Raw genomic sequence first — 25,234 nt, 5'->3', positions numbered from 1 at the left:
TCTCTGAATTTGGAAGCATCAAATTGTACTTTATAGATGTGCATGCACCATCCAATCTGGCATTCCAGTGCAGAGTAAAGAGTAATCCGCTCTCTTCTCTTTGAAATATTGTATCATTTACGGCTGTCAAAGATGTAGAGTTAGTTTAATTTCCAGGAACAGAAAGGCTTATGTTTGTTTAGTCTCTTTCATGACCATCAGACCCAAAGTGGTCTACAGCTAACAAAATACTTTTGAAGTAATAGCAAATCTGCATACAGCAAATTTCCACCAACAATAATATTATAGCGACCAGTTAATTTGTTTTGCTTTTGTCCTGTTAATTGAAGGATAAGCATCAGCCACAATACCAGAAAAATTTCCAAAGCAATTCTTTGGCTACTTTAACATGCATTCAAACTATCAAGATCTCAGTTTAACATTTCACTTGAAAGACAGCACCTTCAACAGTGCAGCACTTCTTCAGAGGCACTGGAACTTAATATGTAACCACCACATTTACATATTTCTAAACTAATTCATTAGCTGCAGAGAACTTTGTAGCTTCCTGAGTTTATGAAAAGTACTGTATAAATAAAAATCTGACTTTCTAAACCTCACTTTTTCTTCCCACCTTGAAAGCCTGAGTTTTTTTTTGGATCAGGATGAATTGCAAGGCACTACAGCAAGAAATATTAATCTTTGAAAACCGATGAAGTCTCTTCCCATTTTTGAAACTGGCAGGTTCTCTCGGCTGGACATAGACAAGAGAATAGAAGAAGACTGAAGCTGTGATAGAAAGTGATCTTTTATCTCATCAGCAATTATAATCAAGGTACAATTGTTCCATAATAGGGAAAATGAAAACAAGGCACATAGTCATTTCAGTGGAGCATCTGTCAGTCTCATCAAACTGATGTAGCTTTAATTGATTCTAGAAGGAGTTCTCTGTTCAGGCTTTCTTTGATTTGGAGAGTAAGATTATGCATTTAAATCAGTTTCATTTCGCCTGGATTTAATACAACATGTAGATTTTTTAACTTTGTGAGAAAGTGCTGTAAGCGAGCAATCAGGCCTACTCTCAAGGACATATGCAATTGCTTTGTGACAGTAATGTCCTGCTGTGCCTGGTAAGATATAGTATAATTTCTTTCAACCTGTCAAACTCAGAAGAGAAGGGAGTGCAGGCTTGAATTGCTCTGGAATAATGTAATTTAGCCAGGCTTGATTTTTAGCTGATTGTTCATGTTAACCAAATTTTTTTTGCTGTTAATAAATGACAAAATAGGTTCTTCAAATGCAGTTACATTCCCACTATATTAGGAAGAGGATTAAACCACAATCAAACATAATGATTTCAAAGGATCCACATTAAATTGAAAAAAAAAATGCAGGGTCAGGTGAGACTGAGAATACGTGGATGATATGTTAATGTTCTGACACAGCTATTAGATTGGAGTAATGGAATGATTTACCATCCTGCACCCAGGTCTGTATCAAGTGTGAAGGTAAAATGAAGAGCCTTACGTACAATACACCTAGGTTCTATACCAAAATGTTTCCCTTTTATTTAATGATTTTCTATTTTAAGTTTGCTGTTATTTCTCCCGATATGTTGCAAATAATCCCTTATCATTATTTTTCACAGCAGCTTATTCTTTAAGTTGAAAGTTCACCATCTTGTACAATATATTTATATGGAAAGTTAGGGCTTGGTTTAATCAAAACCCATCTCATTCACTCATGTTATTTAGGAAAGGAAATCTGCCATCCTTACCTGGTCTGGCCTACATTTGATTTCAGATCCACAACAATCTGGAAGACTTCTAACTATCCTCTGGCAAGTAGAAATGGGCAATAAATGCAGCCTACACACCATCAGTGAATAAAAATTAAATCTCATATCATTAAGGTTGTTACTTTTTACTTATAAATGACTTGTGGATTTGTACGACAGTTCAAAGTAATGAAATGGATCAAGTTGTTGATTTCAATTATGTCTGAAGCTTTAATGTGTCAGAGTATAATTTAGATAGCTGTGCTATTCAGCTCTGCTGTTAGGCAGGATGTGTGATTTGTGCTTGTGTTTAACTTTTGTGGCCACTTTGTGAAACACAACAGTCAAGGCAGTCTGAAGAAAAAAAGTAGGATAAACAGGATAGTAAATAGGTGGATGGTCTTCTGAGGAAACTTTGTCTTCTGGAGATCTTATTTGCAATAACACTTGTCATGCCATAATGAATCAGTCAGGAAGTGACTGGGTATCTATAAAGTGTTAAGAAAAGCTCAAAATATTTGGAGAGGTTGATTTGAAAGGGTGGGTGAAGGTTACCTGTACTCAGGGAAAAGCAGGGCCATTGTATTTGTTTCTCTGTAAGCCTACTGCCTAGAGACATTGCACTTTCTCAGATCCTGTTTCCTGCAGGAACTCCTTTCCATTCTCCCAGTTCCTCCATCTCTGTCCCACCTATCTGACTATAGCACCTTCCACAGGTTGCGTTCAACATATTTGATTTTTGTCCTCAACTTGGGACTCCCCCCAGGATCGACAGGGCCTTCAACCATATCTGACCCACTTCTTGGATTTCTGCCTTTATCTCTTTCCCACCCTCCCAGAACAATGATAGGGTTCACTTGTCCTTACTATACTATCACCAGTCTCTGAATTCAAAGAGTCATCTTCCACCATTTCTGCCATCTCCAGCAGGATACTACCATCAAACACATAGAACACAGACTGGTATAGCACAGAAACAAGCTGTTCAGCCCACCATGTCTGTACTGACCATGTTCCCATTCTAAACTAATCCCATGTGCCTGCACATAGTCCATATCCCTCTCTTCCCTGCCTGTTCATGTGTCTGTCTATATGCCTCTTAAATGTTGCTGTCATATCTGCTTCTACCACCTCCACAGCAGTGCATTCCAGACACCTACCACCATCTGTGTGAAAAAATCTGCCTTGCACATCACCCTCTCACCTTAAACCTATACCAGCCATGCATTAAATATTTCTACCCTGGGAAAAAAAGACTGACTATCCATCCTGCCCAAGCCTCCACATCCTTCCCGAAACGAGTACACAATATTCCAAATGAGGCCTAACTAAAATCTTGTACAGCTGCAACATGACTTGTCACTTTTATATTCTAAGCCTGACCAATGAAGGCATGCATACTGTTTGCTTCCTTTACCACTTAATCCACTTGTATTACCACTTTCAAGGACATATTGACTGGCACCCCAAGATCCCTCTGAATATTAATGCTTCTAAGGCTTCTGCCATTTATTGTGTACTTTCCTTTTGCATTTCACCTCCCAAAATGCATCACCTCACATTTGCCCAGATTGAACTCCAGCTATCATTTCTCCACTGAACTTTCCAACTGCTGTATATCCTATTGTATTCTTTGACAACCTTTCTCATTGTCCACCAATCCACCAATTTTCATGTCATTGACAAAGTTATGTATCAGATCGCCTACATTTTCATCCAAATCATTTACAGATATTACAAACAACAGAGGTCCCAGCACTGATCCTTGCAAAACACCACTGGTCACAGATCTCCATTCAGAAAAACACCCCACTGCAAATACCCTCTGTCTTCTATGACCAAGTCAATTTTGTACTCAACTTCCCATCTCACTGTGGATTCCATATGACTTAATCTTATGGATCAGCTAACCATGAGGAACCTTGTCAAATGCTTTAGTGAAGTCCATGCAGAGAACATCTACTACTCTACCTTCATCAATTATCTTTCTCACTTCTGAAACAACTCAAACAAATTTGTGAATCAAGACCTCCTGATGCAAAGCCATGCTGACTGTTCCTAACAAGTCCATTCTTTTCCAAACGCAAATAAATCCTGTCTCTAAGAATCTTCTCCAATAGTTTCCCTCTCACTGGTGAGAGGCTTACTGACCTATAATCTCCTGCGTTATCCTTGTTGCCTTTCTTAAACAAACAAACAACATTGGTTATTCTCCAGTCTTCTGGGACCTCATCTGTGGCTAAAGAAGATGTAAAGATTCCTAACAAGGCCCGAGCAACCTCCTCCCTTGCCTCCCTTAGTATCCTCAGGTAGATCCCATCAGGCTCTGGGGACTTATTTACATGAATATTTTTCAAGATACCAACATCTCCTCCTTCTTAATATTGACCATGCTGCAGAATATCAACTTACCACTCCATAACTTAGGATCATCCATTACCTTCTCTTTGGTGAATAATGATGCTAAGTACACACTCCCTTTCTCCTGCTTCATTCATAAGTTCCCTCCTTTGTCCTTGAAAGGGCCCACCATTTTTCTGAGCTTCCCTTTTCTGTTGCTCTCAATACACATTGAGATTCTCCTAATCCTATTTGGTAAGGGAACTTCATGCCCCCTTTTGCCATCCTAAATCCTTGTTTAAGTTCTTTCCAGCTTCCCTTTTCTTCCTCAAGTTCCTTGTTAGATTTCATATTCTTGAACCTTACACATGCTTCCTTTTCCTTTTTGATGAAACTTTCAATATAACTTGTCATCCTGGATTCCTGAATCTTGCCATCCCTATCTTTCATTGTCACAGGAACATGTTGGTCCTGAACTTTGATCAACTGATCTTAAAAAGACTCCGACACATCAGATGTGGATTGATCCTCACACAGCCACTTCCAATCTACTTTCTATGGTTTGTGCCTAATATTATTGTAATTAGCCTTCCCTCAGTTCTGACCAAGCTGGCCGGGTCCTAAAGGACATAGCTGACAGACTGAGTCTGCAGCAGGTGGTGAGGGAACCAACAAGAGGGAAAAGCATACTTCAACTCATTCTTACCAATCTGCTGGCTGCAAATGCATCTGACCATTACAGTATCATTAAGAATGACAACCGTACAGTCCTTGTGGAGACAAAGTCCCACTTTCACATTGAGAATAATCTGTGTGTGTGGCACTATCACTGTGGTAAACAGATTTCGAACAGATCTAGCAACTCAAGACTGACTATCTTAAGGCACTGTGGGCCTTCGACAGCAGCAGAATTGTACTCCAGCACAATCGTTAGAGGACACTAGGTTATCATCCAACAGGTTTAATTGAAATCACAAGCTTTTGGACCGTGCCCCTACGTCAGGTGTACACTGGGGTATGGGCTGATGTGTGTGTGTGTACACTGGGGTACAGGACAGTGTGTATGTACACTTGGGTACAGGGCAGTGTGTGTGTACACTGAGGTACAGCGCAGGGTGTGTGTTTGTATATATACACACTGGGGTATAGGGTGTATACTGGGGTACAGGGCGGTTATGTGCATACTAAATTTCACCTGACGAAAGAGCAATGCTCCAAAAGCTTGTGATTTCAAATAAACCTGTTGGACAATAACCTGGTGTTGGTTGACTTCTAAACTTGTCCACCCCAGTTCAACACCATAGAGGATCAATCCTGGTTTCATGGCGAACACAGGAGGGCATGCCAAGCATATTTAAAAATGAGTTATCAATCTGGTGAAGCTACAAAACAGAACTACTTGTGTGCCAAACAGCATAAACAACAAGCGATAGACAGAGCTTAGTGATCCCACAGCCAATGGATCAGATCTAAACTCTGCTGTCCTGCTATGGTGGTGGACAATTAAAAACAATGTTTGGAAAGGAAAAATATTTTATTGTTTAAGTGATGATTTTCAACTTTCTCACACCAGTGCCACATTTATCGGAAAGTATGACATTTTCCAATGTATAAGAGAAAAAGACAGCAGTTGATTTATAGAATTAATAGTGTTAATGTGCACAAAGAGGTTAATACCTTACTGTTAACTTCTTGGTTAGAAAACCAAGAATGCCAAGACTTAACTTATATAAAATATATGTCATAATATGATGATATGCCACTTATGGAAAATATAAATCAACATTTCTTGGGGGTAATAGATAATTCATTGGAACCACATGTGACAGAAATTGTGGAAATAAATGGTAATTTCACTTATCTTGAACTTGACACCAGGGTGAATGCTCCTGTATTAACTGACAAAAGGCACTTTATTGAAGAAAAGAAAGTGGCAACCCTGTGATTTAATACTTCACGAGGCAGCTGAAACAACTCCAAAATTAAAGGGATGTTAAGAGTACCTTTGGGGCAGAAAGAATATGGCTGAATGGGGAAGGCATACATCATCCATAATCAGCAGATCCAATTGTTGAGCAAGAAAACATGTTTCCTTCTGAATCTCTCCTGTTGAGTACTAAGCAGAGAGAAGATTGGTTTTGAGACTGAATATCCTAAAATATTCATTGAGTTAGGTCAGCTTAACATAGAATATAGCATCACAACAAGAAAAGATGCTAAGCCACTGTGCTAAATATACACTTTTGCTGAATTCTTACTCTTTAATGGAATGAGTAAAAAAAATAGATGACCAACATCTGTGAAGAGATTAATGTTTTGAGTTCAATGACTTGTCTTTGGAACTTTGATTCATTGTGCTGATAGCTTTAATTCTGTTTCTTTCTCCACAGATGTTGCCAGACCTGCTGAGCTTCTCTAGCACTTTCTGTTCTTTATTTCAGATTTCCAAGATGAATCCCAACATGGACATCAGGTCACAGTAACACATACCAAATCATCAATGTTTGTATGTTTTTTAAACATCAGAAGAAATGGTGTGCCAGAATTGCAGACACTTTGTCTCATTGAAGAACAATAACCCCTTACTCCAGCAATGGGATGGACCTGATGATCAATGCCCAGAGCCAGATCAACCACAATCAGCTCCAACGCAAAATCAATTGCTAAATTTTTCTGTGCAAATGACAGAAACATTGATTATCCCAGTCCAAAACATAGTTATTCAAAATGGTTTGTCAAGCTCACTGATTGACTGGATTGATAAGATCAGAGACTTGTGGGGAGATGGAATAGCAATAAATTTAATTTAGTTGTTTGAAACATTTGTATGAATAAATTAATAACATGGGAAGAGTTCTGTATTTGGTTTTATGTTTCCTATCACTGCCTTATTCTGATGGTGACAATATCCTTTTTCAAAATGCTCAGCAACTGTATGATGAGAGAATTTATAAATTGTAGAAGACCCCACATATGCAACTTTCATGTGCCTTATAACATTTAGAATTCCAAGTTAATTTTTTGGAAATAATATATTGTCCACAATAATCATTCATTGTACTTGCACTCAGCACTTTGTCGATGGCAAAAGTTGGAAGATCTGTGCTGAACTGAGCTATTTTTAGAATAAAAAACGTGTGTTGTACAGTATCATAATTATCATAATTGTAATCAGTTCAGCAAATCACTTCAGGCCACATCATTAACCTCTTTGCAACTACTTTCATTAAGTGTTCTTTGCTTTCCACATATTCCTTTCTGGGTTGCAGCCCCAGTCTAAAATTGGAATTTATATAATTTCAAAAAGGTCACTCTTCGGTATTGAACCGGGGCAACTAAGGAAATCATCTTATGCCAAAAGTATAGGTAGCTCCAAGACATTGTAAAGTGTAAGCTTATGATGGAAAGAATTCAGTGGCTTCGTTAAGTTCTATTTGGAGAATCAAAATGGCGCAAAAAGCAATCAAATCAAATGAGATTTAGTTTCACAGCTTGTTAAGAGCCTGTGATTGAAAATATGTACATTATTAACTGTATTTTTAAATTAAGAAGCTGCAATGAACCTTTGCAGCAAAGCTAATGTTGGAAATCCAATCTAATGAGACTTGTATTTCATATTCCAGCCTTATGTTTTCCTAATGGAGCAAGCGTTCGATCCTGATTCAGATCTATCTGGAAGTAGGTAAGACAACTGATCGGGGCAATGCACTTTTGGGGCATGCCAGCTGGTGTTAATGCAGAGATACAGTGATCTTGGCTTTGGAATCTCCAAACAATAAACCTTCTCTCTGCTTGGAATAAGTGGGATACATTGGTGCAGGAAAATGGAGTGTGTTTATCTGGTTGAGGTGATATTCAGGATTAAAATAGTATTTTTGAAGCAGCTGTATCATTTAACATGCTATCATTTTACAGCAATAACCAAAACTGTGTTTGAGAGCATAGAAATTAACTGATAGCTGGCCTACAAAGTCTGTGATTTCACTGAAGCATTTGAGCTCACTCAGCTCCAGAGTCTACAGTAAAATTCACTTATATTTTATCTTGTGCCAGATCCTTCATTTCCCAATTACATATTGTTAGAATATTATTACAACTCTCTAGCTCAGATGTGAGAGTAACATATTTAAGTCAAGTTGATATTGGTAACGTGCTGCACCGAAAGCAGCAGTAAGGACCTTTTAGTATTGAATTTTTATTTGCTCTGACTCCACTTACATCACTAGACATTCTTTGTACTCATGGTAGGGAGCCATATGCACCAGAAGTAATTTACCAATACAGTGCGTTCTGGTATAACGCATGTTTCATCAATGTGAATTGGCTATAACATGATTGATGGGTTGTGGACATTATTTGGGTAACGCGAAATATCTACTGAATGGGTATAGTGATTTTCTACAGAGATCTTCTCCAGCACCTTTTTCTATAGCACAAGGTTACAGATATATGAGAATGCATCATATGCAGCATTAAAGATACTTGAGAGCCATTACAATGAATATTTAGGTTTCTAAGACTATTTTCTACATATTTCCTTGGGAGTCCAAAATTATAGAATCACACTTCCTGTCCATGTGAATTTGATGGGCTGTTAAAGTACGTTATAATACAATCGTTTTGTTCCATTTTACATTTAAGGTGCTGAAAATTTTCATCTCAGTCATATCTTAAATTGAGACTTTAAAATCCCAAACTGCATCCTTGTTTGTAGTTGGAAGTGCAAGATTAGTTTGGTGTCCTCTTCACTATGTATTAAATTCACTCTAATGATCTTCCATTACCCCAAAATATAATTTGCATTCCAACATTGTAAGGCAGGAATTAACAAGTAAAACTGTTGGAGCCTTATATATCTCTGAGACAAATCATGATGTGTTTGAACGAGACATAATTTCAAAGTAAACTCTTTTAGGCGATCTCCTGGTATAGGGGCATTTCAGAAAAAACGATGAATAGTGAAATAATGAAAAACAGGGATTTGTTTCCCATAAGAATCAATGAATGAATTTTCAGCAAAACATTGAAATAACAGTGTAATTATGAAGCAACTGAACAAATATTGAAAATTCCATAATCAAATAGGACCTTGCAAAACAAAGAAATCAGGAGAATAGCTCTGCATCACCTGTGTCTTCCAATTGTCTTCAGTACAGTGAGTAGTTAGACATTGCTACCACGTAATAAATTACATCTTGTTGAGAACTTCTTCTTAAGATTCACTCGTGGCTATTCCTACACCATTGTAAACCAAGTCAGTTCTTAAAACCAGACATGAAAGAGGAGTGGTATCTGAATTCTTCTATCCACATATGACTGAGATTTTACCACTGCCTTATTCTGATGGAGACAATATCCTTTTCTAACTGCTGAGCACTCGAGGTGTTCAAGATGGCTGCAGAGTAGCAGGGCCGAGCCTAAGGCTCGTCCTCTGCTTTGTTAGATTAGATTAGATTCTCTACAGTGTGGAAACAGGCCCTTAGGCCCGACAAGTCCACATCAACCCTCTGAAAGGCAACCCACCCAGACTCATTCCCCTACATTTATCCTGATTAATGCACCTAACACTACGGGCAATTTAGCTTGGCCAATGCACCTAACCTGCACATCTTTGGACTGTGGGAGGAAACCGGAGTACCTGGAGGAAACCCACGCAGACACGGGGAGAATGTGCCAACTCCATGCAGACAGTTGCCTGAGGTGGGAATTGAACCCATCTCCCTGGCGCTGTGAGACAGCAGTGCTAGCCACTGAGCCATCGTGCCACCTCTATGTTTTCTTTCTCTTTTATTTTTCTGTTTTTTGCTCTTTTTCCTTTTTTAAAAATTTACTTTAAAACCTGGAGAGTGGAGGGTGAAGAGCAGGAGTTCTTAGGTGGCAGCAATGGCAGGATGACCCGGATACAACTCCACCCCAGTCCAGGATCTCCCGGCGAGCAGGAGCAGATCCTAGACTGACTCCCTCTGTCTGGACTCTCAGGCTAAGCCGAGGCTCCAGCTCTGCAGCTAGGCCCGGGCACCTGAAGGAACTGTAACGTTGGTGAAAGGAATGGCAGAGGGCCCCGATGGCGGATGACGCGAGGCAGTGTCTGGAGGAGTGTCAAGTGGGGAACAGGAGGTAGGGAACACAAGTATCCCAGGCCCACACGTCCAGCTTGTATCACAGGAGTGATAGTGGCACAGGCCCATAACTGAGAACCCAGAGCCCATTACAGAGACTCAGGAACCTGTTGCACAGACTCTGCCCTATGTCAAGCAGCATCTGGAGGAGCAGCGGAGGAATAAGGAGAAGATAACAAGATGAACTCTATTGAAGTAAAATCTTACATTCTATTCAGTGTTTCAAAATAGTCCCAAAGTGTTGTGATACTTTGCATATAACATGGGAAAAAGCTCTTTTCACTGTATTTTTTAAACACTTGTAACAATAAATCTAAATCCATATCTGATGAGAGGACTTATAAACTGCAGAAGGTCCTGCAAATACAACCTTCATATGTCTTGTAACATTCAGAATTTCAAACATTTTTGGAAACAATATGCATTATCCAAAAACATTTGAGAATGATGGTGAAGCTATCAGTATTCATTGATCTTATTGAAGAAATCTGACAATAAGTTTTGGAATGTAGGTAAACATGGAAATTCAGAGTTTGCTGTCAGAAGTGGTATGGTGGCTCAGTGGTTAGCATTGCTGCCTCACAGAACCAGGGATCCAGGTTTGATTCCAGCCTCACTCAATTGCCTGTGTGGAGTTTGCACATTCTCCCCGTGCCTGTGTGGGTTTCCTCCCACAGTCCAAAGATGTGCAGACTGGGTGGCTTGGCCATGCTAAATTGCACATAATGTCCAGGGATGTGCAGGCTAGATGGGTTAGCCATGGGAAGTGCAGGATTGCAGGTTTGGGTGGGATGTTCTTCAGAGGGTCAGTGTGAACTTGATGGGCTGAATTGCCTGCTTCCAGACTGCAGGGATTCTATGGTTCTATGAACCTACTGTGCTCACCCAATTAGACTATACCCAAATGGTTTAAATTTTATAGTTGTTGCATTTGGGAACACTCATGTGATAAATGATGATTACTAATGAAAAATCTCCATGAAACATTATATTTATAAATGTGCAGTTTGATTCTTTTGAAGAGATTTTGTCTTGGAGTTTTAAAAGAACATTTTGATCAGTGTCATTAACCATGAGGAAACATTGTGCCATAGTGGTAATGCCCCTGGACTACTAATCAAAACGAATGCTCTGCACCCATGTATTCAAATCCTGGTGGAATTTAAATTCAATTAGCATATCTGGAATTCTTCAGTGTCTGTTATAAAATTATCACTGAGACTCTGAATAAATGTCGACTGTTGTAAAAATCCATGTAGTTCACTAATGTCCTTTCGAGAAGGAAATCTGCTGAGTTTACATAAGAACATAAGAACTGGGAGTAGGAGTAGGCCATTCGCCCCTTCGAGCCTACTAGGCCATTCCGTAAGGTAAAAACAATGACTGCAGATGCTGGAAACCAGATTCTGGATTAGTGGTGCTGGAAGAGCACATCAGTTCAGGCAGCATCCAAGGAGCTTCAAAATCAACGTTTCGGGCAAAAGCCCTTCATCAGGAATAAAGGCAGTGAGCCTGGAGCGTGGAGAGATAAGCTGGAGGACGGAGCGTAGGTGGAGGTGGCCCAGCACCTCCATATCCTCGGCAGAGTGGGAGGGGGAGTTGAAATATTGGGCCACAGGGCAGTGTGGTTGATTGGTGGGGGTGTTCCAGAGATGTTCCCTAAAGTGGTCTGCTAGGAGGCGTCCAGTCTCCCCAATGTAGAGGAGGCCGCATCGGGAGCAACGGATACAATAGATGATATTAGTGGATGTGCAGGTAACACTTTGATGGATGTGGAAAGCTCCTTTGTGGCCTTGGATAGAGGTGAGGGAGGAGGTGTGGGCGCAGGTTTTACAGTTCCTGCGGTGGCAGGGGAAAGTGCCAGGATGGGAGGGTGGGTCGTGGGGGGGGCGTGGACCTGACCAGGTAGTCACGGAGGGAGCGGTCTTTGCGGAAGGCGGAGAGGGGTGGGGAGGGGAATATATCCCTGGTGGTGGGGTCTGTTTGGAGGTGGTGGAAATGTCGGCGGATGATTTGGTTTATGGGAAGGTTGGTAGGGTGGAAGGTGAGCACCAGGGGTGTTCTGTCCTTGTTGCGGTTGGAGGGGTTGGGTCTGGGGGCGGAGGTGCGGGATGTGGATGAGATGCGTTGGAGGGCATCTTTAACCACGTGGGAAGGGAAATTGCGGTCTCTAAAGAAGGAGGCCATCTGGTGTGTTCTGTGGTGGAACTGGAATTGGGAATACGGGATGGTATATTTGCAGGAGGTAGGTGGGAAGAGGTTTAATCCAGGTAGCTGTGGGAGTCGGTGGGTTTGTAAAAAATATCAGTGTCAAATCGGTCGTCATTAATGGAGATGGAGAGGTCCAGGAATGGGAGGGAGGTGTCAGAGATGGTCCAGGTAAATTTAAGGTCAGGGTGGAATGTGTTGGTGAAGTTGATGAATTGCTCAACCTCCTCATGGGACCACGAGATGGCGCCAATGCAGTCATCAATGTAGCGGAGGAAGAGGTGGGGAGTGGTGCCGGTGTAATTACGGAAGATCAACTGCTCTACGTAGCCAACAAAGAGACAGACGTAGCTGGGGCCCATACGTGTGCCATGGCTACCCCTTTGGTCTGGAGGAAATGGGAGGATTCAAAGGAGAAATTGTTAAGGGTGAGGACCAGTTCGGCCAAACGAATGAGAGTGTCGGTGGAAGGGCACTGTTGGGGACGTCTGGAGAGGAAAGAACGGAGGGCTTGGAGGCCCTGGTCATGGCGGATGGAGGTTTAGAGGGATTGAATATCCATGGTGAAGATGAGGCATTGGGGGCTGGGGAAATGGAAGTCTTGGAGGAGGTGGAGGGCGTGGGTGGTGTCTCGAACGTATGTGGGGAGTTCCTGGACTAGGGGGGATAGGACAGTGTCGAGGTAGGTAGAGATGAGTTCAGTGGGGCAGGAGCATGCTGAGACAATGGGTCGGCCAGGGTGGTCAGGCTTGTGGATCTTGGGAAGGAGATAGAACCGGGCAGTAAGATTAGATTCCCTACATGTGGAAACAGGGCCAAACAAGTCCACACCGATCCTCTGAAGAGTAACCCACCCAGACCCATTTCCCTCTGACTAATGCACCTAACACTATGGGCAACTTAAAATGGCCAATTCACCTGAACTGCACATCTTTGGACAGTGGGAGGAAATCAGAGCACCCAGAGGAAACCCACACAGACACTTGCTCAAGGCTGGAATTGAACCTGGGTCCCTGGTGCTGTGAGGCAGCAGTGCTAACCACTGAGCCACCATTTTTTCGTGGACTCAGCTCCACTTACCCATGTTTTCACCATATCTCGTAATTCCTTTATTTTTCAAAAAATGTATCTGCCTTAGCTTTAAAAGCGATTACTGCAATAGCGTCAACTACTTCCCTGGGCAAGGAATTCCATAGATTAACAACTCTCTGGGTGAAGAAGTTTCTTCTCAGTTCAGTGGTAAACCTGCTTCCTCCAATCTTGAGGCCATGCCCTCTTGTCCGAGTTTACCTGATGTTGTTTACATGTGACTCCACACCCACAGCAATGTGGTTGACTCTTAGAAAGATCTCATAATCCGCTAAATTCGATGCAGTTAAGGATGGAAAACAAATGTTGGCTTTGTCAATGATGTTCTTGTCCCATAAAAGTGAATTTTTAAAAAATCCTTTTCTAATCCCATCACTGTTTCCCAATATTTATTTCACTTTCTGGACAACATTTAATTCAATTTAAATTCATTGCTTTGCGCTTCTTGGTTTTAAACTTTGTATAACTCAGTGAGGGTTCTATGCAAACATGATTTTGAAATTGAGGGAACCTCTATTATCAAACCCAGAAAAGAAATGACAGCTATCAGTCGGGTGGACAGTCAGCATCAGTTCTTTGACGAAAGAGTAAAATCTAGGCCGTAAACTAAGCAACACAAAATATATTTTGCACTTAATTGATTTAATTTCATTTAAATTCAGTTAACTGAGCCTGAAAATAAAGTCAGTATCATTATTGATGGCTGTGAAACTATGGGATTGTTGTAAAAATCCATTAGGTTCATTCCTTAAGGAAAAATAAATTGCTGCTCTGCTGATGAACAGACATACCAGTCTCAAAATATGAACTCTATTTCTCTCTACAGATGCCATTACATCTTCTGAGTTTCTCCAGCATTCTCTTTGTTTCTTTGTTGCTCTTATGTGGTCCGGCTACACGTTACTCCAGACTCTGAGCAAATGTTTGTCTCTTACTTGCCTTCTGAAATGGTCTAGCAAGCCACTCAGCTGAATCAAATTAAGCCAGTAAAACTGTATTCCACACAAACTATGAAAGTTCTGGAAGGTGGTCTTTGTCAGAGATATCAAATCCTGTGAAGGAATAAATTTAAAAAAAATACCCTTACTATGACATTAAAACATCCCTGTCTGATGGGAAGAATGGCCCAAACTATCAGGATGAACTTTCTGAGTCCTGCAGGGGTGGCTTGGGAGGTAATGCTTGGGGGCGAGAAGCCTCACACAACACGATTCTCTGCAACGTCTTCTCACCCTGAAACACTTCTTGCACCCAACTCCATCACCGACAATGAAGAAAGGGGAAGCAAGAAATGAAGGTTTGCTGGAGGAAACCTGTGGGTTGCTAGTTGGTTCAATTCATTGTTTGTTAGGGTTCCAATGTTGCCTCTTTTATTCTTTTTAAATGAGCAATATTGCAGGTCCACGCTTTAAAAAACACACGCACATACTGTTGGATTTATCTTGGATGGCAACTTGCTTATCTTTTACAGCTTACACATCTGATGTTGTGTGAAAATTGCATGAAACAAGTAATTTGTTTTCTGCTGCTTGACTGCAAGGGTGCTTTGAATGTCTTTGACTGCTGCTGAGTTCTTGCTGTGTATGTGAATATATAAAACAGGAGTTCCCTGGGAGGATATCTCTCAGCATCTTAAAAAAATATTGTATTAATAATGCTTTAGAAGCGATAAAAGAGAAAGATGATTTCTGTCAATAATGTGTCTGTATTTTTCCAGAATGAATTGCTGAAAATTGACTGAATTACTGCCCAATAAAATGAACTTGAAATGCTGCTTATATCATTTCTATAATCAGAACACTGCCATTGGAATCACTTAAAGTATTATAAATTCTTTTCCCTTTAATGCATGGTGAAATGTCATTGGAGTACATTGATTTGAGCAAGTAATGAAAAACTAACAAAGGATAGCTGATCATTGTCTAACTAAATTGCAATATTCCTCAAGTTTATTTTGCAATTCAAACGTGGCAAGTCGAAACAAGTTTTTATGTTGGTATGCAGGAAGATCAATTTGCAAAATTACAGTCAAAAATATTCAAACTACCAATATATTGTTACACCAATGCTTTTATGAAAATTTTGTCATGAATTCAAATTGTCCTCTCTTTTCTTTGTGTACTTGAGAATTATTGTCTATGTAATAGGCTGATGAAAGATGGTACAGCAACGTTGAACATCTAATGTATAGAAGTTTCATTTGTTAAAAATTATTCAAAATATTGAGAAATTCTCAATTTTTAAACATGTTTAGAATTGGAAAAATAAAAGAACTGTTGTGCAGAGAGGGACAAGTGCTTTCAATGAAAATGCGTAGTAAGTTTATGTGGGGATGGTGACACTGAGAGAATGAGTTTGGAAATCTACTATGATGACAGCTTCATCAATCATGTGGCTTGTCTTGTCTAAGAGGCTGTAGCTTTGAGTACAATTGGAAGAGTTGTGAGCATGGGTAGTACAGATTAGTACAAGTTCATTGGGCTTTGGTGAGACCATTCCTGGAAAATTGTGTGTGGTATATATCGGCCTGAAGGTTTAATACTAAGGACTGCCATAAGCACCATCTACTTTGATGCCATATGCATGTGATTTGAACAGCTTTGGATCTTGGAGGAATAAGACCTAATGCCCAGGTCCTCCTCAGTTTCAATGTAGCAATATCTATCACATCAATGTAACCTGTAACCAGTTGCTACCTTGTATTAAATGACTTGTTGCTCGAAACAGAGCCTCATCTATATTTAAAGTGGATCGGTAGCAAACCTATCACAAGATGAGCTGTACATTGTCTACCTCCATGTACAACCCTGTGATCAGTTTTGGTTTTTGATCCTAAGTAGGAATATAATTATCTTAGAGTGGGTGCAACAAAGAGGACTGCTTTATTGGGCAAAACTTAGGAAAATTGTCCCATATTTTTGCAGGTCTGAAGAATGACAGGTGGTCATTGAAACATGTGAAATTGTAACATGGATCAATCTTGAAAGGTTACTTCCACTAACAGGAAAGTCTAGAATCAGAGTCATTGCCTTAGGACAGTTAGGAGTTTGACAGGAGTAATTTCATCACACAGCATATTGGGAATCTTAAAAATAGTGCATGAATATTTTAAAACAAAGAAGGGCCTGGTCATATTGTCAACACAATTTGATTTCTCTGTGATGGTTTTGGTTCTGGGAATGAGAAAACCCTGCTTTAAGGCTTGTATTATCTGTTGCTTGTGTGCTTGTATCCTCCAAGCAATGTTGTTCATAACTAGAAGCTTGTTTGCATTCAGGTGCTCAGGATAAGGTTGCCACTGATTGCAGCACAGCAGCTCGATCTGATATTCTCAAAACCCAATATTCAGCTTGATGACTCTTAGAATTCATGCCATCCGCGACTGCTACTATTCTGATTAGCACAAGATTCTGAAAATGATGCAGCCTTTCAGTCATGACGTTGGGTACACTTTTTTATATCTTGGGGGATAGGAAAAGTGGGAGAAACGTAATGTTGACCCACCCAAAAAATGTGAGTGGTCACATTTACCTAATTATGCCACATTTGAAAATAACAAGGACAATCTTGCCAACAATATGATCAAGTTGTTGTCATTTCAAAAATCCTACCCAGTAGTGTTGTCAGTCAGCTCCGCAGACGGATTCTGTTAATTTCCCTTTGCCTGGGACCTGGGTTCGATTCTAGCCTCAGGCGACTGTCTGTGTGGAGTTTGCACATTCTCCCCATGTCTGCGTGGGTTTCCTCCAGGTCCTCCAGTTTCCTTCCACAGTCCAAAGATGTGCAGGTTAGGTGAATAAGCCATGCTAAATTGCCCATCGTGCTCATGGATGATAGGTCAGGTGCATTAGTTGAGGGAAATGTAGAGTAGCAGAGTAGGGGAATGGGTCTGGGTGTGATACCTTTGGAAGTTCGGTGTGGACTTGCTGGACCAAATGGCCTGATTCCACACTGTAGGGATTCTATGAAAATAAAAGTCATAGAGTCATACAGCATGAAAACAGATGTGTTCAGTCCAACCAGTCCATGCCAAACATAATCCCAAACTAAACTAGTTCCATTTGTCTGCTGCTGGCCCATATCTCTCCAAACCTTTCCTATTCATGTACCTATCCAAATGTCTTTTAAATGTTGTAATTGTACCCACATCCACCACTTCCTCAGGAAGTTCATTCCACACGTGAACCACCCTCTGCGTAAGAGATTTGCCCCCATGTCTTTTTTTAAATCTCTCTCCTCTCACCTTAAAAAATCTGATCTCAATTGTTAACTATGAGTGGAAAAGGGAAATAAGTACAATGTAAAGCCTCAAAATTTAAATGATACGTGACTTGCCAGAATGTGATGGCCTAAAGATTGGTTAAGGTGAATGTTTTATTGTTGTAAATTGGGCAAGAAAACGCTTTCCATGTTGGTGAAAGCAAAAAAAGTGAAGATCGGGCCTAGGCTTGAAACAGGTCATTTCATGTGCAACTTGGAGTCCATAAAGTTATTGCATCCTGACACTGAGCAGGCTGTGTTCAGGTAAACATGATATTCAGCAGTCAAAATCTGGAAAGTAAACCTAGTCTCAGTTATGGTGACCGTGAGAGTATTACCAATTGCTGTGAAAACCCATCTGGATTCTTTAGGGAAGGAAACCTGCTTCCTTAACCCTGTTCCGGCCTACATGTGACTCCAAACTCACAGCAATGTGTATGACTTCTGACTGCCTTAGGATAAATCTAGTTAATTAGCTATGAATAACAAAGACTAGAGCAATACCTTCATCCATGGAAGTATTTAGAAGAGTCCAAACCACTTAACTGCTGCAGGGGCTTGAAGGTAGTGACAGTTGAGCTAATGTTTGTTGCTTAAATTTGAGTGAGCTTTGGCTGTTGATGTTTGTTGACAGTGTGTGGGACACACTGCATCTAAACTAAAGAGTCACAACAATGTTATAGATGTTTTAGCTATTGTTTTAGTTGACCTTTGTTGATGTTGTTTTATTTTTGTGTCACTGAATTAGATTTAGGCGAACAATAGCCAGACTCAAACTAAGACCTGAAATTTCCCTCCAAGGTTTGAGCAAAACCTGATGTTTTTAAGATTTTACAAGGTAAATGTTTTACATTTACTTGGACATGAAACTTTTATTTCAAACCACCAGGTACATTCCAGATCAATTGTGAATAAATGAAACAAATGTGTTTGTGAGGTTGAAGGTGGAGGTGTTTCTAAAGAGCATTCCCACAGAAGCAGAGTGATGTTGTGGATTTCTGGCGAACTCTTCCTTCCATGATCTGCTGCTCAGACTCAAAAGCCTATCAAAATGTTGAAGAGCACATACAGCGCTGCTTTAAAAGCATTTAGAGAAGGTCATGCTTATATATATTCTCCCCACTCCTGTTCTTTGCTTCTTCTTACTCTGTTGCTAACGTCATTTCTTTGATGCTGTTTAGTGTTGATTAATAGGAGACAAACTATGTCTGCTATGACATTGGGCCAGATATTGCTGCTGTCTGCTGACCCCTGCAATCAGGCTCAATCATGTTTTAGAGGATGTCACTGAGTGGGAAACAGCTGATTAATGAACGATCATCACATTATGATGGCAGCCAAACTCTCAAATCTGGAGGGCCAATCCAGCTTGAAAGAAACAGGGGCCTGAAATATAATGGATAGCGAAGATTCTTCAAAAGGGAGACACCCTCTCTCTAATTTTTAAATGTGTAAAATATAATACAGAATCCTTAAGGTGTGGAAGCACATCGGTTTTGCACCAACCCTCTGAACAGAATCCCACCCAGACCCATTCTCCTACCCTCACCCTGTATCCCTACATTTTCCATGGCCAATCATCCTAGCCTGCACATCTTTGGACTGGGGGAGGAAAGCAAAACCCACGCAGATACAGGGAGAAGGTATCACCCAAGGGAGGAGTCAAACCCAGTTCGCTGGTGCTGTGAGGCAGCAGCGCTAACCACTGAGCCACCATGATATTTCTGCTCGCACTGTTGTTAGTTAGGATGTTCCAAGATTTTGAGCAAGTGACATTGAAGGCTCAGGGAATTAGCAACAACAGGATCTTACGTGACTTAGAATTAGAAAACTTGGAAGCGATATTATTCGTGTGCATTTTAGTACCCGTGTCAATTTTAGGAAAATGGAAGTTGCAGGATTGAGCTGTACTGCTAAAGAAACCTTGATGTCCTGTGGATAATACATTCCCAGCCACTGAAGAGAAAGGAGAAGGTGTGAATGCTCTGTTTAGGATAATGGATGGAGTGCTGATCAATTAGGCTGCTTTTGTTGGACTACAGTTAAGCTTTTTGGAATATTGTTGAGTTGTACTTATGCAGCCAAGTGGAGATCATTTCATTACACTTCTGAAGTATGTTTTGTAGAGGACTAATGGGTAGTCAGAAAATGAGCCATTCACCAGAGAATTTTCTGAACTGAGCTAGTTATTTGGCTAATACAGTTCAGTTTCTTGCCAGTGATGACCATCAGGATGCTGATTATGTGAAACTAATTACATTTACTGTCACAGCTCATTCCTGTTAGAGATAGTCATTAATGTATGTGTACCTTGCCTTTAAGAAAATTTGTGCCACCATGTACTGGATGCATACAATATCATAACTTTGCCATACTATTAGTCTGCTGTTGGTCTTCAAGCCACACATACACAGAAATCAATTGGTTTACTATAATGGCTGGTTCATAACTTATAATATTTTGACTGGTTTAAATAAACTGATCTGGAAGCTGGGAACTGGTCTGGACTGGGTTGGAAGGACTGTTATTCTGAACTTTTATTTCTTTATTTTTCTCAGTTTTCCCCCTAAGAATTATAATTAAGGATCTGTATCTCGGTGTCTTTGTATCAAGTTGGTGCTGTTAAGTGGCAACTTGTAAACTTTTGAGTACATGACAATAAAGTTAATTATTAAATTCTAAAAATTCTAAATTCTAAGCTAACTCATGAACGTTAACAAGCTTGAGGAGGAATTGATTGTAGGGCATTAGGCTCAGGGGTGATCTTATAGAGGTCTATAAGATCATGAGGGGCATGGATATGATAAATAGACAAAGCCTTTTCTCTGGGGTGGGGGAGTCTAAAACGAGAGGGCATAGTTTTAGGGTGAGAGGGGAAAGATTTAAAAGGGATCTTAAGGGTAACCTTTTCACGCAGAGGGTGTTGCATGATAGGAATGAGCTGCCAGGAGAATTGGTGGAGGCTGGTACAATTACAATATTCAAGAGACACCTGGATAGATATATGAGTAAGAAAGGTTTAGAGGGATATGGGCCAAGTGCTGGCAAATGAGACTAGATTAGTTTAGTATATCTAGTCAGCATGGACGAGTTAGACTGAAGGATCTGTTTCCGTGCTGTATGTCTCTATGACTCGATGACTCTGTTAACATGACGGAAATGATTTGAGGAATTTTGAATGGAGCAATCATCAGCAAAAATCCCACAATTGACCTTAGGTTTTGTATATTTGGGTACAAGAACATGTCTTGAGGAGTTCATGCAAATCAGAGGATTTACTTCCAATAGCCACAAACATGTCTTTTTATGTTGTTTGTAGGTAATGTTCCTGAAGGAGTTACAATGTTTAAATTGTGCTTCATCCAATCTGATGATGCTAATAATCTTTGGGTGGAGATCATTGAAGTTTGCACAAGTATCTGAAGGGAGCAAACATATTCTGCACACCTGATGAGAATCTTTAATACATTTCCAAACAAGCTCTTGAAAATTATACCTGCTTCTGCATTGCAGTATACTACCTTGTTTTGTAAAAGACGAGTGTCTCATCTGTTCAGACTCATCTGTGGTATTATGAGTTGGACAGGGAAGAGATGAAGTTTACAGAAAGGAGGATTTGTGGCAGTCACCACTCAAAATAAAATGTCACAAGCTAGCATCATGATATCTAAAAATATCACACATTATAGCAGTTATGAGTATAATTACAGGAGAGCACCTAATCCTTCTCCAACCCCAACTCCCATCACACAATTACAATTTGATTTCTCTAGGGCTCTTCAGTGTTCCATCCAATAAAATGTTGCCTCGATATCAAAGGCACTCATTTTCACCCTACTTCTGGAAGTCAGGTCCTCTACAATGTTTTAATGTTGCCTGGAGCTGAATAGTTTTGGTGGAACTCAAACTTAGTATCAATAAGCAGGTTATTTGTGACTGAGAGCTACTTGACATCTCTGTGGAAAACTTCTTTCATCATTTTGTTGATGGTTGATGTCTTGACAATGGATCAGAGCCTCAAATTATTTATGGGCATATCGAACTTTGGAAAATATGTATTTTTATTTTTTAGATAAAGTGTGCAAGCCAAGCCTGGCTGAATACACACTTATAAGAATTCAATTCACTAACTGCTGAAAGATTCCTCATGTGAACATTTGGAATATTGCATTTATAGGATGCCAAGGAAACTTCAAAGAGAGAAACTTCAAAAGGCAGAGGTGCAAAGTAATCTAATTAGATCCTATTGGGAGGAAAACATCTCCTGTTGATTATGTTCCAGAATGTGGATATATATTAATAGACATGTTTATGCTTTCTGTTCCAGGAATATGCAGAAAATTGGTTAAAAAAAACTATAACCCATAATCTACATGTGTCATGGCCTGATGTGTGAGTGTAGACTAGTGTGCTGTGAAAGTTGCAGCTTCAGGTCAGCCATTAGGCATCGCTGTGCTACAGCTGATAAAAATACCTTTTGCACTGGGTACTGTAAGCCAGTGAGCAAACCTGTCATCATGGATAAGGAAAGAGGACAAAAGAATTGCAGCTAATCTGCAAAGCCAACAAGCTCAAAATAGACTGCTTAACTACCAATGTCATTGCTATTAGCTTCACCTCTCCATGAAGAACCCAAAGGATGATCTGTATACCCATTAGCATTCACTTTTTTAAAACTCCTCTCTCAGTTATAAGCTGTGTGTGTGTGCATTGCACTGTCACTTCTCCTTACATGTAATAACAAAGAATCCCTGTTTTTAATTCCACACAACCTGGTTAAATTGGCTCCTTTTTGTCTGTGAGCAAGGTATCTACAATGGAAGGAATCTTTTTCTTAAATTCATCTTGTGGGTGAATAAAGAAGGAGACCCAGTTCATCTCTCATCCAGGAGCATACCAATTTTGGGTATCATGTCTGGAACGATAGTAAATTGGAGAACCATACTGGGGACCGATCACAACATTTGGCTGAAGTTATAATTTTGTCTGCTTGCCTTCAAGAGAGTTCAATGTCAGAGACTCCATGTGTTGTGTGTGTACAATGCTGCAACTCTTCTGAGTAGTTAGTCTGCTGTGGGTCCGAAAATTGCACACCAGTTTGGCTCAAAATCTGTTATGTTCTACTGTTTTTCTAAAAAAAACCAACCCACAGAGTTAATCAATCCTTGCTGAGCAGTTGATTATTAACCAATTATCATTAACATGACTGCAGTTTTACTGGAACAGTTATTGAGCACAGGTCTTTAGCACAATAGCTGGGATGTTGCGGAGTCCATTGCACTCAGATGTTTGGTGATGTGATGTGAATTGCATTGAGACAAACTGACTATAGACGAGCATCTGTGATAGTGATAGCTCAATAAGAGTTCAGGTTGGATCATTCATTTCAGGTGGGTGACTGTTGCAAGAACTTTAGCCCTGTCCTTTGGAGACATGCTGGGTTTGAGCTTGTTGAGAATGGGAATGTTCATGAAACCTCCTCAACATGTCAATTGCTTAACTATCCACTACCGTTCCCAACAAATGTGACAGGACTGCAGAGCTTTGACCTTAATGATTGGCTACGTGTTCACTTGCTGTATTCCCTGTCTTGAAGAAATATAATCCTTTGTTGTAGTTTCTATAGGCTGACTCCTTATTTTCAGGCACACATTTATATATCAAGTGCAATTCCCTTACTTGAATTGCAACAAATTTTATAAGTACTATTTTTCATATGTCTGAAAGTAGAATTTCAGAGTATTTGCTTCCTTCATATATCTGCAGTTTTAAATCCTGGTGTTCTTCCATCTACACATGCATTCACAAAGTTTCAAGCATCAAGGGTTATTTAATATTTTTATTAATGTGATTAAGAAGAGGTTTCTTTCCCCCTCATTTAGATTCCATATGCGTATTTATAAATGTGCTAGAAAGTTATTCGTCAAACACGGAACACATTTTTGAACATTTTATGATTATTAATACTTTATTGGTATCAAGCAATAAAAAGTTTCAACCTGTCAGTATGATGTCATTAATCTATGAAAGATGTTGCTCTTTCAAATAGATAAAGGAGTAAATCATTCATTCCCTTGAACTAGCTTCAGTATTCACTTGGAACATGGCTGGCCTGTATCTTTATTCTTTTTTACTGTCTTGGTTCTATGATCTTGCTGACCTAAAATCTAAGACTCTCAGTTTTGAAATTTTCCATTGACCTAAATTTAACAGTCTTTTTGGGGAAAAAGTTCCAGATTTTCCTTACCATTCATGTGAAGAAATGTTTTCTGATATCAATGTTTGACAGTTTAGCTCTAATTTTAAGGTCCCCTTAACACCTTCCTCATTCCGCTATTCTAGATTATCCCCATCCTAGAGGAAATGTGTCACAAAGCTGGTCCTTTTTCTCAAAGTTACTGTATCCTTGATGTTTTCAGAGGGATCATGAAACAGCCCAGTCTCCAAAATGACTGAGTTGGTTCAGAGATGAATGGTTTACTAGGGCTCTTTTTGCTTACCCCTAAACAGATTATACCTCAGGCCAAAGGCTTTCATGTTTTAGAAATAACTTATATTTTGAAAGGGGAATGGCCAGTCCTGGCAGCTGAGTTTTTTTAGTTCAGTTGCAACAGGGAATGTGTGAAACAGGCTGCTGACTTGTCTCTCTCTTTGCCAACTGTCAGCCTTTGTTTGATTTTACCTTTTGTGCTAAGGGATTCATGTATTGGGACTGTTGCACATATTTTCGGAACAGAATTATTAAGTTGCTTTTGGATAGGGTAAATCATACGGTATTCTGCATTTTGTTCTTTGTGTTTCATTCCATAATTTTGTAAATAAATTTTGTTTGTTTACAATGTGGCAGTCAAACCAGCTAATTTACTCCAGGAATATCCACTTTATACATAGCTAAACAAATAGCAAAGTTACAGTTTGGGCTACCTTCTTAAAAATGTTTTGAGAGGTGTGGCCTAGTCAACAACAGACTGGGGCTCGTCCGGGATTTAAAGCCCAAGTGGTAGGTGTTCATGTTGTTTATTTCGGATGTTGATTTGGTTGGGATAGCAATGACTCTTTCAGTCACCAAGGAGTTTCTAGAGTTGGAAGAAGTAATTTTGGGGGTTTTACAAAAGACAAATAAGACCAAGCTGTGGGAATTAATAGACAAGCTGGAGTTGAATTTATCTCCTAATGTGAGGAAGGATGCGATGATTTCAGCAGTAGCTCAGTATTTAAATTTGCTGGAAACACCATCAGGATCTGTAGAGACAGCAAGACTTCAATTGCAAATGAAACAGCTTGAGTCAGAAGCGAGAGAAAAGAAAAGGCCAGCAGAAATGAAACAGTTTGAGTTATGATTAAAATTAGAAGAAAACGAACAAAGTGCTTTAGCAGAAGAAAAGAGAAAAAGAGAGAGTTTGAACTTCAGAAAGTTAGTCAGCATAAAAGGCTGAAGATAAAGGCTGAGGCTTAGAGAGGA

Source organism: Chiloscyllium plagiosum, chromosome 35, assembly GCF_004010195.1.
Source record: "Chiloscyllium plagiosum isolate BGI_BamShark_2017 chromosome 35, ASM401019v2, whole genome shotgun sequence".
In the NCBI taxonomy this organism is placed as follows: domain Eukaryota; kingdom Metazoa; phylum Chordata; class Chondrichthyes; order Orectolobiformes; family Hemiscylliidae; genus Chiloscyllium; species Chiloscyllium plagiosum.
This window is presented reverse-complemented; position numbering follows the sequence as displayed.